The sequence below is a fragment of the Hyla sarda genome, chromosome 1, assembly GCF_029499605.1.
Source record: "Hyla sarda isolate aHylSar1 chromosome 1, aHylSar1.hap1, whole genome shotgun sequence".
Lineage (NCBI taxonomy): Eukaryota > Metazoa > Chordata > Amphibia > Anura > Hylidae > Hyla > Hyla sarda.
Window position 1 is genome coordinate 360,666,484 of NC_079189.1, and position 16,934 is coordinate 360,683,417.

The following is a 16,934-nucleotide window of genomic DNA, read 5'->3' on the forward strand; positions in this document are numbered from 1 at the left end:
AGTCCAGAAGACTCTATAATGCAGGAGAGTGGACCACCAAAAGACATTCTTCTATAAAAGAATTTTTTATGAAATAAAGAAGCAGAGTTCATCCCTCTGCATATTGAAAATTTTACTTAAAAAATCACACGCAACAATCGTTCAATGGTGTAATGGTTATTATTGTGGAAAATTCAAGTTTATTACTGTGATAATTATCAGAAAATTTGAAAAAAAAAACACTACCCAAGAGTGTTTAATAACCCCATACATTGCACCATAAATGTTGAAATTTTAATTAAGCATGTATGTATGTATTTCAAAAATCCTAAAATTAAAGGCCCAAGCCCAGAATCATCAGGAAGTCAAGTACTTCCTGAAAGACACAGGAGCAGTCAGGAGTAGGCATCAGCAGTACCCAACAGGCTTTAATAACCCCTTACATTGCACGATCACTCGCGAGATCGAGCAATAACAGGTGTGTTATGCCCTCAGATGTCTGAGGCTGCACGCGCGCTACACTGAACGGACCAGCGTGTGTCTATCTTTCACCGAAAGGTGCGGGTAACCCGCTGAACCCCCTTCGCGATAGGGATCAGGGATTGCAATTATTTGCCAGGAAAGAAGAATCACAACTAAGCGCCGGTCATAAGCTCGGGTTCATTAAGTCCCTGCCCTTTGTACACACCGCATGTCTCTACTACCGATAGGATGGTTTAGTGAGGTCCTCGGATCGTCCCCGGCGGGGTAGGAGAAGGCCCTAGCAGAGCGCCGAGAATTTAAAGATCATTGTTGAAATTAGCATTAAGCATGTATTAGCTACTGCTAAACTTCCAAAAAGTTAAGGCCCAAGGCCTGAGGTATCAGGGAGGCAATTATTTCCTGAAAGACAAAGAATGAGTCAGGAGCAGTCAGGAGCAGTATCCAAGAGGGTTTCATAACCAACCCCTTACATTTAAAGATCAATGTTGAAATTTGCATTAAGCATATATTTAGCTACTGCAAAACATCCAAAAATGTAAGGCCCAAGGCCTGAGGCATCAGGGAGGCAAGTAGTTCCCGAAAGACACAGAATGAGTCAGGAGCAGTCATTCGCAGTACCCAAGAGGGTTTCATAACCATCCCTCCCCTTACATTTAAAAGTCAATGTTGAAATTTGCATTAAGCATGTATTTAGCTACTGCTAAACATCCAAAAATTGAAGACCCAAGGCCTGAGGCATCAGGGAGGCAAGTAGTTCCCGAAAGACACAGAGTGAGTCAGGAGCAGTACCCAAGAGGGTTTCATAACCATCCCTTTACATTTAAAAGTCAATGTTAAAATTTGCATTAAGCATGTATTTAGCTACTGCTGAACATCCAAAAATTGAAGGCCCAAGGCCTGAGGGCAGGGAGGCAAGTAGTTCCTGAAAGACACAGAATGAGTATGGAGCAGGCATTCGCAGTACCCAAGAGGGTTTCAGAACCCCTTACATTTAAAGATCAATGTTGACATTTGCATTAAGCATATATTTAGCTACTGCTAAACATCCAAAAATTAAAGGCCTAAGGCCAGAAGCATCAGTGAGGCAAGTAGTTCCTGAAAAACACAGGATGAGCCAGGAGCAGGCAATCGCAGTACCCAAGAGGGTTTCCTAACCAACCCCTTACATTTAAAGATGAATGTTGAAATTTGCATTAAGCATGTATTTAGCTACTGCTAAACATCCAAAAATTAAAGGCCCAAGGCCAGAAGCATCAGTGAGGCAAGTAGTTCCTGAAAGACACAGGATGAGCAAGGAGCAGGCAATCGCAGTACCAAAGAGGATTCCATAACCTTAATTGATAACCCAAGTGGGTTTCATAACCAACCATAATTGGGAAATGTTGGTTTAGCAGCTTGGTCAATCTACTCTGAGGCATCTGGCATTGGTGGCTGGAAATCCTAGCTGATCCATCCCTGATTCATCTTGACAAATGTCAGTCTCTCCACATTTTTTATGGACAGACGAGTTCGCCTTGGGGTGACTATGGCCCTGGCCGCACTAAACAGCCGCTCTGATGGCACACTACTGGCCGGGTAGGACAGCTTTTCCAGGGCAAACTCTGCTAGTTGTGGCCATAAATCAAGTCTGGCTGCCCAGAAGTCCAGCGGATCTTCAATGGTTGTTGGCATGGCCATGTCAAGGTATGCCACCACCTGCTGGTTCAGGTCCTGCTCCATGTCTACCTGCTGCTGATGAGTTGCTTCACTATGCGGGTGAAGAAAGCTACTCATCAGCGACTGTAGACTCAGGCTGCTGCTGATTGAGCTGGTACTGCTCCTCCCACCCCTCCCCTCCCCAGCAGCCATGGCAGTGGAAGGTGAGCGCAGAGGGCCCCCCGAGTCAGACCTGCGAGTGGATGGACCATGTGGCCTATAGGCATCAGCCAACTGACTACGTAGAATGTCTCTGTAGTAGGTCAGTTTGTCCTCCCTCTCAGTGGGTGTAAAAAAGGCCCCCATTTTGGGACGTTAGCAAGGGTCTAATAAGGTGGAGATCCAGAAGTCATCCCGCTGACGAATTTTGACAATTCGGGGGTCACTACGCAAGCAACTGAGCATGCATCGTGCCATTTGCGCCAGTGACTCGGAGGGACTACCTGCCTCCATCTCCACTGCATACTGCCACGGTGTGTCTGGGTCCTCTGTCTCAACTTCCTCATAACCCTCTGGCTGCTCCTGCTCCTCCTCTCCTGTCTGAAGACTAGAAACACCGGCCATCTCATCCAACCTAAACTGTGCTCTGCCCCTCATCATCCTCCTCCTCCAGTTCAGCCCCCACAGGGCTCATGTAGCCTTGAGATGTAGGTGCAATGTCTCCATTGCCGTGACCAGCCATGGTTTCAATCATTTGTTGTAGGAAATGTAGGAATGGAATTACGTCGTTCATTGCGTAATCCAGGCGACTCACAAATAATGTAGCTTCCTCAAAGGGACTCAGCAAATGGCAGGTGTCACGTATGAGCTGCCACTGGTTCACATTGAAGTTACACAGGGGAGTACTCCTATCTGCTTGGATCATCAAGAAATCGGTGATGGCTTTTCTTTGTTCGTATAGTCTGTCCAACGTCACAAATAAGACTATGTTGTGGGATACCGTTCTGACGCTGCAGCTCAAGGAAGGTGTGCTTGGCGGTGTACGAGTGGCTGAAGCACATGCACAGTTTCCTTGCCATTTTCAGGATGTTTTGCAAATGGGGTGAAGACTTGAGGAAGTGCTTGACAACCAGATTCAACACGTGTGCCATGCAGGGCGCATGTTTCACACTTCCTTGTCGCAGCGCGGACACGATGTTCTTCCCGTTGTCTGTCACCATGGTTCCCATTTCCAGATTTCGTGGAGTAAGCCATACTCGGATTTCTTTACTAATTAACTTTAGCAGTTCCTCCCGTGTGACTCCGTTTGCCAAGGTAAACCATGTGAAGAACAGCTTGACACCGCCGTGCCCTACACACATGGTACGATGAATGGCCACAAGATTTGGACGTGCAGTGGAGGCCGAGGACACGGTGGAGCATGAGGAGGCGGCGTCGCACACTGTAACAGGACCAACTGCCTGGGAGCGAGAGCGTGGAGGAGGAAGCGGTGTGACCTGTCCAAGTTGCTGTTGTGGCTGTGCAGGAACCATATTTACCCAGTGAGCCGTAAAAGACAAGTATTGTCCCTGCCCGTAGTTACAGCTCCACACGTCGGCACTGCCGTGCCCACCTTCTCTTGTACAAACTTATGCAGGGCTGGTACTGCCTTCTTCACAAAGAAGTGACGGCTTGGGACTCTCCACCTCGGCTCGACACAAGCCATCAATTCCCTGAAAGGTGCAGAGTCCACCACTTGAAAAGGGAGGGACTGCAACACCAGCAACTTGGACAGGAGCACATTCAAAGTCGTCAAAAACCTGTGGGGAGTTAAGGCTCACTGTACCCCTTGTTACCTTCCTTGAGAGGTGTAGTTTCCATAATAGTATGCCACGTGGATTTTTTTTTTTTTTTTGCTGTTCTGGCACCATAGGGGCTTCCTAAATGTGACATGCCCCTCAAAAACAATTTCAGAAAAATTCACTCTCCAAAATCCCATTGTCGCTCCTTCCCTTCTGAGCCCTCTACTGCGCCGATCGAACACTTTACATAGACATATGAGGTATTTCCTTACTTGAGAGAAATTGGGTTACAAATTTTGGGGGGATTTCTCTCCTTTTACCCCTTATTACAATACAAAAACTGGATCTCCAAGAACATGCGAGTGTAAAAAATGCAGATTTTAAATTTTCTCCTTCAAATCCACTTCAAACCTGAACTGGTCCCTGAAAAATTCAGATTTAGAAAATTTTGTGAAAAAATTGAAAATTGCTGCTGAACTTTGAAGCCCTCTGATGTCTTCCAAAAGTAAAAGCATGCCAACTTTATGATGCAAATATAAAGTAGACATATTGTATATGTGAATCAGTATATAATTTATTTGGTATGTCTACGTTCCTTACAAGCAGAGAGTTTCAAAGTTCGAAAATTGCTAAATTTTCTAATTTTTTATGAAATTTTTGAATTTTTTCACCAAGAAATGATGCAAGTATCGTCGAAATTTTACTGCTATGTTAAAGTAGAATATTTCACGAAAAAACAATCTCGGAATCAAATTCATAAGTAAAAGCATCCCAGAGTTATTAATGTTTAAAGTGACAGTGGTCAGATGTGCAAAAAACGCTCTGGTCCTTAAGGTGAAAATGGGCTTGGTCCTTAAGGGGTTAAATTCTTTTACAGAGTTCACCATGACCACCTCCTCAGGCAGAGAATTCTACAATCTCACTGCTCTTACAGTAAAGAACCACCATCTGTGCTGGTGTAGAAACCTTCTTTCCTCAATATGTAGAGGATGCCTCCTTGTTATAGATACTAAAGTCGGATGTGTAAATGATTTTTTTTTTCACTAAAATGCTGGTTTTCCCCCAAATTTTACATTTTTACAATGGGTAATAGGAGAAAAAGCCCCCCAAAATTTGTTAGGCAATTTCTCCTGAATACGAAAATACCCCATATGTGGCCCTAAACTGTTGCCTTGAAATACGACAGGGCTCTGAAGTGAGAGAGCGCCATGCGCATTTGAGGACTGAATAAGGGATTTGCATAAGGACGGAACCAGATGCAAGAATGACACTTGCCTCCGATACCAAAAATACCCTATGGCAGTGTTTCCCAAACAGGGTGCCTCCAGCTGTTGCAAAACTTCCAGCATGCCTGGAAAGTCAATTGCTGTGCAATACTGGGAGTTGTCTTGCAACAGCTGGAGGCTCCGTTTTGAAAACAGTGTCATATGAGAAATTTTTTATTTGGGGGGGGGAGGGGGGTCTGTGTATGTAGCGTTTTGCTTTTTATTTTGTGTAATGTAGTATAGTGTGGTGTTTTTAGGGTACATTCACACGGCCGGGGTCTACAGCGAGCTTCCCGCTGGGAGTTTGAGCTGCGGTGGAAAACTTGCTGCATCTCAAACTTGTAACAAGAAGCTCTCTGTAGACCCCGGCCATGTGAATGTACCCTGTACATTCACATGGGGGGGAGGGGCGCAAACCTCCAGCTGTTGCAAAACTACCACTACCAGCATGCCCTTTGGCTGTCCGTGCATGCTGGGGTTTGAAGTTATGCAACAGCTGGAGGCACACTGGTTGCAAAACACAGAGTTTGTTACTTAACTCAGTGTTTCGCAACCAGTGTGCCTCCAGCTGTTGCAAAGCTACAACTCCCTGCATGTACGGCCTATCAGTACATGCTGGGAGTTGTAGTTTGCAACAGCTGGAGGCACACTGGTTGCAAAACACTGTGTTAGGTAACAAACTTCACAACCAGTGTGCCTTCAGCCGTTGCAAAAACTACAACTCTCAGCATGCAGGGACAACTGAGGGCATGCTGGGACTTGTAGTTATGCAACTGCTGGAGGCATACTACTAACACTCCCAGCATGCTCTTTGGCTGTCCGTGCATGCTGGGGGTTGTAGTTATGCAACAGCTGGAGGCACACTGGTTGCAAAACACTGAGTTTGTTACTTAACTCAGTGTTTCCCAAAAAGGGTGCCTCCAGCTGTTGAAAAACTACAACTCCCTGCATGCCCAGACCGCCGAAAGACATGTTGGGAGTTAGTTTTGCAATATCTAGAGGGTCACAGTTTGGTGACCACTGTGCAGTGGTGTCCAAGCTGTAGCCCTCCAGATGTTGCAAAACTTCAACTCCAAGCATGCCCAGACTGTCCAGGCATGCTTGGAGTTGTAGTTCTGCAACATCTGACGGGCCACATGTTACAGAACTACAACTCCCAGCATGCCTGTGCTGTCTTGGCATGCTGGGAGTTGTAGTTTTGCAAAACCTGTAAGAGCACAGTTTGGACACCACTGCACAGTGGTCTCCAAACTGCGGGCCTCCAGATGTTGCAAAACTACAACTCCCAGCATGGCGAGAAAGCCTTTGGCTGTCTGGGCTTGCTGGGAGTTGTAGTTTGGCAACTCCTGGAACGCAGCAGTGAAGATCACTTACCGCTGATCTTCACTGCTGCGTCCGCAGCTGCCTCCGCCGGTCCCGCGCTGTCGGTTCGGATACCGCCGCGGGTCCTGACACAATCGCCGGTCCCGGGACATGATCGCTGGTCCCGGGACGAACCGCCATCTTCCCCCCGCTCTGCCCCGACATCCAGGGGCAGGGTAGAGCGGGGATTTCACCTCTAACCTCCTGCCCCCATTCTGCCATTGGTCGCTAGTCCTAACGACCAATGGCAGGGGTTTAGCAGCTGCCACCTCGCTCCTATCACTCAGGATGAATCGGAGCGGTCTCTGACTGCTCCGATCATCCCTATTTTCCTGGCGATCGGGTCACCAGAGACCCGATCTGCCCGGAACCCCGCAAGTCATTGTGATTAGTCAGTGACTAACTGACTGTCTAATGACAATGATCTGCAGCAGGGGACCAGTCTGATTGGTCCCCAGCTGCATAGTCTCATCGGTCAGCTGTCCAGGACAGCTGAGATGACGTTTCTATCACCATGCCAACAGACATGGTGATAGAAAATGTATTGGACGTGTATACACGTCCATTTGCGTTAAGTCACAGAAAAAATGGACGTGTATACACGTCCATTTGCGGGAAGGGGTTAAAAGGGGTCTGGATGCATTTTTGGAGAATAATAACATTACAGGTTATAGATTCTAGATCTATATGGACAGACGGTTGATCCAGGGATTTATTCTGATATTTGGAGTGGGGAATGAATTTTTACCTTGAGTATGAAGGTTTTTTGTTTTACATTCCTCAGGATCAACTCAGCAGGGACTCATTAGGGTTATAGGTTGAACTTGATGGACTCTGGTCTTTTTTCGACCTTATGAACTATGTTACTATGGGGCGCGGCTTGAAGCTGTGATTTAGGCTTTTTTTATGTTACATTTTGTGCACCCATGCAATTATAAAAATGCCTTTTTATTGCTGATTTATCCTATAACTGGGGCCGACAGCTGCTCTGTTTGCAGGAATCTGGAAGGCAGAGATGGTAAAACACCATCTCTGTCCTATTGGCCACTAATTTTCTTCTCTCCCATGCTAGGATGTTCTAAAATGTTCTTACAGAGTCACTTGTGGACTGGCGAGATGTTTAAAACGGTTTGGGGGTTAAAGGGGTTATTCCCATCTTGGACATTTATGGCATATCCTATCTATGTCCCTTAGATGGGAGTCCCACCTATCTTGAGATTGAGGATATCTTTGCCAGGCGGTGGATGCCAGAGGTGGTCTAAAAGCTGAGCGCGACCAAGCCGTCTGTTTTACACAATTTGCAAAACCCCCATTGGCCGTAACAGAAGTTGCGCAAGCAGTGGGCTTCACTGGTTATGTAACTTGTAGTGCTGCACTGTTTACATGTGTTCCACCTTTTAGGAAATTTAGCAAATTATGTCATAACAAAAACTCACAGAGCCTTTAATGACCCCCACCCATGTAATTTCTACACAATGAAACTGAAACCTATTATCCACCGTGCCTCCATGCCCTATACCTGTCTACCCTGTTACCATAACCTTAATAAATTCCCCAAACATAAACTTTGATGAGCTCATATAGATTTGGGCCATACATATTGGCCATTTTTCCTGCATGGCTAAATTGTTATCCTCGGAATCAAGGGCCAATCCTCACCAGGTAGTTACCAATTGTGCTAAAGCTTATTCCTGGGAGGAGTTCTTCCTAAAGAGGTGGCAGTCTGGGAAGATTTTACTGTCATTTGGGTAATTTACATGCAGATATAGTTAGAAATAGGCAGACTGTATGCCCATGAAGCAGTTCCCAGCCATGTGGCACAAACTGCTACATGTATAAGCACCCTAGGTCTGAGTTCACGGATAGTATTTTGGTCAGTATTCGGTTCACATTCTGGAACTTGTTTTGGTCAGTATTTTTTGCAGGAAAAAAAACAAACAAACAGAAAAAGGAACACATCTTTTCATTATATTTATCTACCTTTGTGTCAGTTCCACTCCTGGGTTTGGCTAAATATACTAACTAAAATGAGCTCCAAAATGAGGACCAAATGTTGACCACATACTACATGTACTCTGGACACAAAGCTTTGTAAATGTAAAAATGTCTGTGCAGACCCTATGACAAGGGAGGGGGAGGAAAGGAGAAAGCTCGCCACACTCCGAAAAAAAATCCCCTCTAGCCTTTAAAGTGCAAGTGTGGTATCCTGGTGTGGAACACACTTGTCCACCTGCCTTGCAAGGTGGATGTCACTTTATTGTGTCTGCTCTGGCCCAAAACTCAGGTTTACATATCATATGTTTGGTAATTGATAATATGTTCCATTGTCAGGAATGTGTTAACTTTAACTGTGAATGAGAATGTATAGGGGATCACATGTTCACTTATGCCAATCTGGGCCTCCTGCCCTACTCCCCCTGGTCTGTTTAGACGGGGAGGAGCTCTTTAGTTAGGAGTGAGAGAAGAGAGTGAGTGGAGGTCCAGTCCAGGCCTCTCCTGTGTGGGACCTGTACCGCACAATATGAGGAGAGACCTAAGAGGCCCAGTTGCTGCCAAGATTCCAGTTCCTGAGCGACATCTCCCTTCACCATAATCCCACCAACCAGGTCATCCATCAGTCAAGTCTTTCCACGTCAAGTTCAGACAAGTCTGCTTTGGGAAGAAGTGCTAAAAGAGCGTACGGGCCCCAGAACCAAAGAAGTGAAAGCCTCTGGGAACTCTGGTCCAAGCAAGGCCACCGTGAAAGTAAGCCCATACACCGGATTCTACAAGTGAAGTTTCGAGAGTAGTGATTGTCAGCTATATTCCAGTCAAGTCCCAGTCAGTCTGTCTAGTCAAATAAAGGCTAACTCAGTCCAAGTTATATCTTAGTTGAGAAGGACTACAAGACCCAAAGTGCCAAGAAAGTAACTGTGGTTGCCAATAGCATCCTTCAGCGTAAATCGCACAGAAACTGAACTGTACTTGTTATATCACCTAGTTGCGATTCCTGAAGTGACTTTTAACCCTGCATTTGTGATATTCCTTACCTGGCGCTTAGCAACTAGTGTTTGGTGCGAATATTTGCATTTCAAATTTTTATTGCGAATATCGCAAATGTGAATATTTGTATATGCGTATAGTCGCATATGTGAATATTCGCATATTCCTTCTTTTCACTTGTGGGACAATTAGAATTATGCAAATACACTTGTCAGAGGTTATCAGCATCATCCCTAGCAACCAATAGTAAAGTTGCCCACCCCCTCACTGTTTTCTTCCTTGAATATGCGAATATTCACATATGCTAATATCCGTCTATATATTCGCGAAATATCGCGAATTCGAATATGGGCAATGCTGCTCATCACTACAACTGCTTTAACCCCTTAACGACGAAGGACGTAAATGTACGTACTGGTGAGGTGGTACTTAACGCACCAGGACGTACATTTACATCCTAAGCATAACCGCGGGCATCGTTCCGATGCCCGGATCATGCGCGGCAGGTCCCGGCTGTTGATCGCAGCCAGGGACCCGCCGGTAATGGCGGACACCTGCGATCCCGCGGATGTCCGCCATTAACCCCTCAGATGCCGTGATCAATACAGATCACAGCATCTGCAGCATCGCGGTCACTTAAATGGATGATCGCATCGCCCGCAGCGCTGCCGCGGCGATCCGATCATCCAGCATGGCAGTCGGAGGTCCCCTCACCTGGCTCCACTGCCTTCCCGGTGTCTTCTGCTCTGATCTGCCTTCCCGCAGACCAGAGCAGAAGATGACCGATAACCCTGATCAGTGCTATGTCCTATACATAGTACTGAACAGAATTAGCAATCGAATGATTGCTATAAATAGTCCCCTATGGGGACTATTAAAGTTTAAAAATAAAAGGAAAAAAAATAAAGGAAAAAAAAATTGAAAACCCCCCTCCCCCAATAAAAACGTAAATTGTCCCATTTTCCCTATTTCACCCCAAAAAGTGTAAAACAAATATTTCTATATACATATTTGGTATCATCGCATGCGTAAATATCTGAAATATTGAAATAAAATGTTTATGATACCGTACGGTGAACGGCGTGAACATAAAAAAAAAAAGTCCAAAATAGCTGCTTTTTTTTTATAACATTTTATTCCCAAAGAAATTAATAAAAAATGTATTTAAAGTTTTATATAAGCAAATATGGTATCAATAAAAAGTACAGATCACAGCGCAAAAAAATGAGCCCTCATACCACCACTTATACAGAAAAATGAAAAAGTTATAGGTCTTCAAAATAGGGGGATTTTAAACGTACTAATTTGGTTAAAAAGTTTGTGATTTTTTTTAAGCGCAACAGTAATAGAAAAGTAGGTTATCATGGTATCATTTTAATCGTATTACCCAAAGAATAAATAACACATGTCATTTTTACCGTAAATTGTACGGCGTGAAAATGAAACCTTCCAAAATTAGCAAAATTACGGTTTTCTTTTTAATTTCCCCACACAAATAGTATTTTTTTGGTTGTGCCATACATTTTATGGTAAAGTGAGTGATGGCATTACAACGGACAACTGGTCGTGCAAAAAACAAGCCCTCATACTAGTCTGTGGATGAAAATATAAAAGAGTTATGATTTTTTGAAGGCGAGGAGGAAAAATTGAAAACGTAAAAATAAAATTGTCTGCGTCCTTAAGGGGTTAACCTTGGAGTGTGGTGGGTTCACACTCCTGTCATCATGAACTCTTGAGAAAGTCACTTCAACCATAGTCAACATACACACCACCCTTAGCCACCACACAAGTAGAGTGCATAGTAATACATAGATGAAAAGGTATATTACATATAAAACATGTCTATTATTATGTGTACAGGTCTAGGGTCACATTACTACACTGACTTGAACATGTTTTTAAATGTTTTCTACTAATGACGGTAACGCTTTAACTGTGTGAACATTCCCTAAGTCTCCCAGAATTGCCAATTATTAACCTGTCTTCTGCATATTTTACAGACACATATATTACAGACAGGAGACTTCTTGTAGGTGTATGTGGGACCATATGCAAATTGCACTTTACTGTATTATTACAGCATTAGCTCCAACATATAATACATGTCACTGGAGAATCTCTTTGATATCTTTTTTCCTCTACACTACAAGGTGTAACATTGTTTCAGGTAGCAATAAAAAAAATCTAATTTTGCTTGACACAGTTATGAACAAAGTACATTTTGGTGCATTAATAGGGTAGGGGGCCACTTATTCCCTTCAGTTTTAGGAATTGGTTCAATAGATATAATTGCAAAATGCTGAGTCGGAAGCAGATTTCATCTTGTTATTTCTAAATTACAAATAATAAGGCTCATTCATGGCAGTGCTTAGACTTTGTTTTATAAAGAGTTGTGATACTACAGTTTTTTGTTCCTACGACTCATTTAGTACAGTCGTGGCCAAAAGTTGTGAGACTGACACAAATTTTAATTTTCCCAATTGTAAGCATTTCATAAGTTTATACTTTTATTGACACATAAATCCATTTTATGCAGACTCAATATTTACAATGTTGACTCTTCTTTATTAAGAATTCTACAATTCAGCCTGGCATGCTGGATATCTACTTTTGGGCCAAATCTTGACCGATGGCAACTTTTTCTTGTCCTATCAGTGCTTAGAGTTTATTGTTTGCCCACCCTCTTTTTGAGGATTGACCTCAGGTTCTCAATGGGATTATGACCTGGGACGCAACATTTCAATGTTTTATTCACTGAGCCACTTATTTATCACTTTTCCTTGTGACATGGTGCTCCATCATGCTGGAAAAAGCATTGTTCATCACCAAACTGCTCTATGTATCATTGGGAGAAGTTGCTCCTGAAGGATTTTTAGGTACCACCAAGTGCCAGGACCATCACCTTACAAGGATTCAGCTGCAAAATCATTTCAACACCAGTGGAGGGTTTTCAGGGTGTCAGTGCATCTGAATGCACAATGAGGCAAAGGGTTTTGGAGGCTGGCCTGGTGAAGAGGTGCAGGAAAGAGGCCACTTCTCTCCATGAAAGACATCAATGACAGAATGAGGACAGAATGATACATGGATTGGATTGCAGATGACTGGGGTAAAGTTTTTTCTATGATGAAGCCTCCTCCAGACTGTTTAAGACATGTGGAAGGTTGAGTTATTGGAAGAAGGAATGGTGAGCACTACTATGAGTCCTGTGTCATGCCAACAGTAAAGCATCATAAGACCATTCATGTGTGGGGTTACTTTTTATCCAAGGATGTGGGTTCACACTGCCACAAATAAAGAATAGTATCTACTAGGGCTGCACGATATGGGAAAAATGTGCGATTGCGATTTTGGGCCTAAATATTGCGATTGTGATATGCGATGCAATTTAATAAAAAGAATGGTGAAATCCCCCCATTTCATGTCCAATTGCCTCCATTTCACAACTACCTACCCATTTTATACCCACCGCCTATTTCACATCCCCACCTTGTCACATTCTCCCCCCCTGTCACATTCTTCCCCCGTCACATTCTCCTCCCCCATAACATTCTCCCCCATCACATTCTCCTCCCGTCACATTCGCCCTGTCACCCCCCCTTTGTCACATTCTCCTCCCCCTTGTCATACCACCTGTCACATTCTCCCCCCAGTCACATCCCCCCACCTTGTCACATCCCCCACCTTGTCACATTCACCCCACCTTGTACCATTTCCCCCCCTTGTCATATTCCCCCCCTTGTCACATTCTACTCCCCGTCACATCCCCCCTTGTCACATTCCCCCTTCCCCCTTGTCACATCACCCCTGTCACATTCCCCCCCTTGTCACATCCCCCCCTCACATTCCCCCCCTTGTCACATACCCCCCCTTTTCACATTACCCCCCTTGTCACATTCCCCCTTGTCACATTTCCCCCACCTTGTCACATTCCCCCCCCCCCCCCTTGTCACATTCCCTTCCCTCCTGTCACATTCCCGTATTCTTGTACTGCACTAATACACTGGGTTTCCCGGGCAGTTTTCAAATCTTCCGTGGGACCCGGGAAACCTAGTGTATTGCTGCAGTACAAGACCTTTCCCCATCAGCCAATCACTGGCTTGACACGTGACACCACTGCGGCCAGTGATTGACTGAAAAGGGAAAGGTCCTACTGTACTAAGAAGAGAGGAAACTCCGGAGCGCACGGAGACAAATCTGCAGGGACCGGGACATGTGAGCAGAAGATTTTTTTATTTTTCTCCCTGCCCCCTTAGCTCATTTTTTTTCTAGCAGGGTGCCTCCAGCTGTTGTGAAACTACTACTCCCAGCATGCCCGGACAGCCTTTGACGGTTCGGGCATGCTAAGAGTTGTAGTTTTGCAACAACTGGAGGCCCCCTGGTTGGGAAACACTGACTTTTAGTATTTAAATTAGTTTTTACCTGCTCTGGCCGGCCCCGCCACGGGAGCCAGCCCGAGCAGATAATCGCATGTTTTCCCGGGGGGCCGTATCGCTATATCGAAAGAAGGCAAAAATCGCGATTCGATTGCTTTTGCGATATATCGTGCAGCCCTAGTATCAACACATTCTCCAAGAGAAACTTTACCATGGCCGGGGAATTCCCTAGATCCTAAACCTACTGAAAACCAGTGATCAATCCTCAAAAGTGGGTGGACAAACAATAGCATAGAAATTGTGATAAACTCCAAGCTCTGCGTAGACAAGAATGGGTTGTCATCAGTCCGGATTTGGCCCAGAAGCTGATATCCAGCATACCAGGGTGAATTGCAGAAGTCTTGAAAAAGAAGGGTCAACATTGTAAATACTGAGTCTTTGTAGAAACTTGATGCATTTGTCTATACAAAGTAAAAAAAAAAAAATTATGAAATTCTTATAATTGTCCTTCAGTAACCATAGAAACACCTGACTAAAAGATTTAAAATCACTAAAGCAACAAACTGTGTTAACCAAACTGTGTTATCTTTTGGCCAAGACTGGATATCTTTTGTTGGCTCGCTGCTTCTCCTCTTAGCCTTGCTTTTGTGTTCATGAGGGATCAGTTCTGGCTCCCCTTCTCTTTTCTCATTACAGAGCCCCTATTAGACTATCAGCAGATATGGCTTTTAGTATAATCTCTACAATGATAGCTCTTCCTGTGACATCACCTCTGTACCACTACAAAACCAGTGATTGTCGGTCATCTGTCTGTAACATCATGGCCTTTCTCTATCTGAAACTGGTTATTTAAAAAACAAAACTTCCACTACTATCTATTAACCTACGATTCTAAAACTTGATATTTCCATTTCAAGTTAAGCTTAACTCCAAGGTAGCGTACCCACAGTCTTAAAGGGGTTATCTAGGATTCCAAAAACAGGCCTAATTTCTTTCAAAGACCACTCCCCGTCTGTCTCCAGGTTGGATGTGGTATTACAACTTGGCTCCATTCACTTCGATGGAACTTAGCTGCAGGACCACACCCAACCTGGAGTTGAGACAGACAGGGAGTGGTCTTTGAAAGAAATTATCTCTGTTTTGCAATTCCTGGATAACCCCTTTAAGGTTATTTTAGACATGTCTTCCTTTCACTGACTATATTCAGTCCCTTTTTTAACCCTATATCAAAGGCTAACTTGTAGCCTATGCATAGTAACATGTCATATCCTATGACTGCAGGTTTACTTTGTGAAGATCCATAATTTCCTAAGCCCCTGCCAAGAATAATTCATGTCTCAAAATAAGTATCATAATACCATGTCATTTATAGCCTCAATTTGTAGTCCATTACTTATAGGGGTTTTCCAGTTACACATATTGATTGCCTTTCCTCCGGGTAGTCCATCAATATCTGATTGGCAAAGCCAGATGGGGCAGATCTGCACTATACATGGAGCGGGTAGCAGATGGCTCTGGTCACTGTGTAGTAGCCATGCTGGGTAACTGCAGCACTCCCATTCACTTCACTACCAATGTCCAGGAGGACACTGTTCTGGTATACATCAGCCCATTATAAGTTATGGACACATAGTCAAAGACAAGTGGATAAACTATCTTCAACTTTTAATTTTCCTAGTAAAGATTCCCACAGCTATGTATTCCCAATACTGCAATAATACAGCATTTCCATAAAGAGTTGAAGACTTTGATCAATTCGACTAGAGATGCAAGTGGCATTTCAGCACTAAAACATGAAAGAAGTATAGCCTGTGGCTGGGCAGAACCTACTCTGTCATCTTACATAATCTCAGCTTTAGAGGGGGCTTAGCAAGGAAATTGTAATGTCCATATGTGTAAATGAATGTATCCAAAATATTTTATTCTATATTGAAATAAAAAAGGAACATAATCAAAGGTATAGTTGGATTTTCACCAGCCTATAGGGGATTTTTCAGTTTAATGTTCATAAGCTTAGTCAGTTTGTAGATAGATATAGCGTTCTGTAGTTTTGACATTTTATTGTGAGGTAGATTTATTAATACTTTCTTGAAGTTAGACAGCATAAAACTAGTCAAGACAGGCAGCAACTATGTCACAGCTTGCCAGATATGTTAGAGCGTGTTCCCTTATTGGCTGGCTGGGGGTAAGAGTAGCCCATCAATTTTATAAGGCTGGATAACCTATTTACTTAAATGAGCACTGTTAGAATCAAAAACTTTTCATATGTTGTACATCTTGGTAAAATATTAACCTTTCTAATATACTTCATTAAAAAAATGGTATCTCCTTTTTATTGAAATCATGTCTTATGAAAATAAAAAGACCACTAGGGGTCCCCATACCATCCAGAAGCCTGTCCGGCTGCAAAAACATCTTTGTCTCAGCTAAAGCACAGGCAAAGTTCAGTAAGTGAGGGCGGGACTGGCAATCCTCTGTGCTCACTCCTGTCCTGTCTATGAGACTCCAGTCTGAAAACAGAGATAAAGGGGTTACAGAGCAGTCTGCAGTGATTGGATGAAGAGACCCAGCACAGCAACTCAGGGAGGAAGTGTATGCATGGTGAGTGAGGGCGGGCTCAGTGCTTGCCTGGTATATGTCCATATAATTAATAAATAGTAAACCAAGAATGCACTGGGGCATGCGTGTGAATAACTGGGGGGCTCAACCCATTCAAAGCAGTATCCAATATCAAAGAAAATTTACACTTTTTTTTGTAAGTGTTGTTAACATCTGATTAAATGTTACTGTAACGATTTGAACATATATGTGTTTTAAAATTTCTCATTCCAGAAATGAGTTCTCGCGAGAGATGATTACTATGTAATAGGGGATGGGTGCACGATAGGGTCACTTGAGAAAGGGGGTGTGTCCTCCGAAATGTCGGAAGTGTCCGGCCTACACACTCACCTGCTTTTCCCCTTCGTGATAGGAAGGAGGATCCACTCCACTATGCCCGTGCTAGGGCGAAGATAGATCGGCAGCAGGATAAGGAGATGTAGGAAGTTTTTTAGTGAGTAGTGACCCCGCGTCAT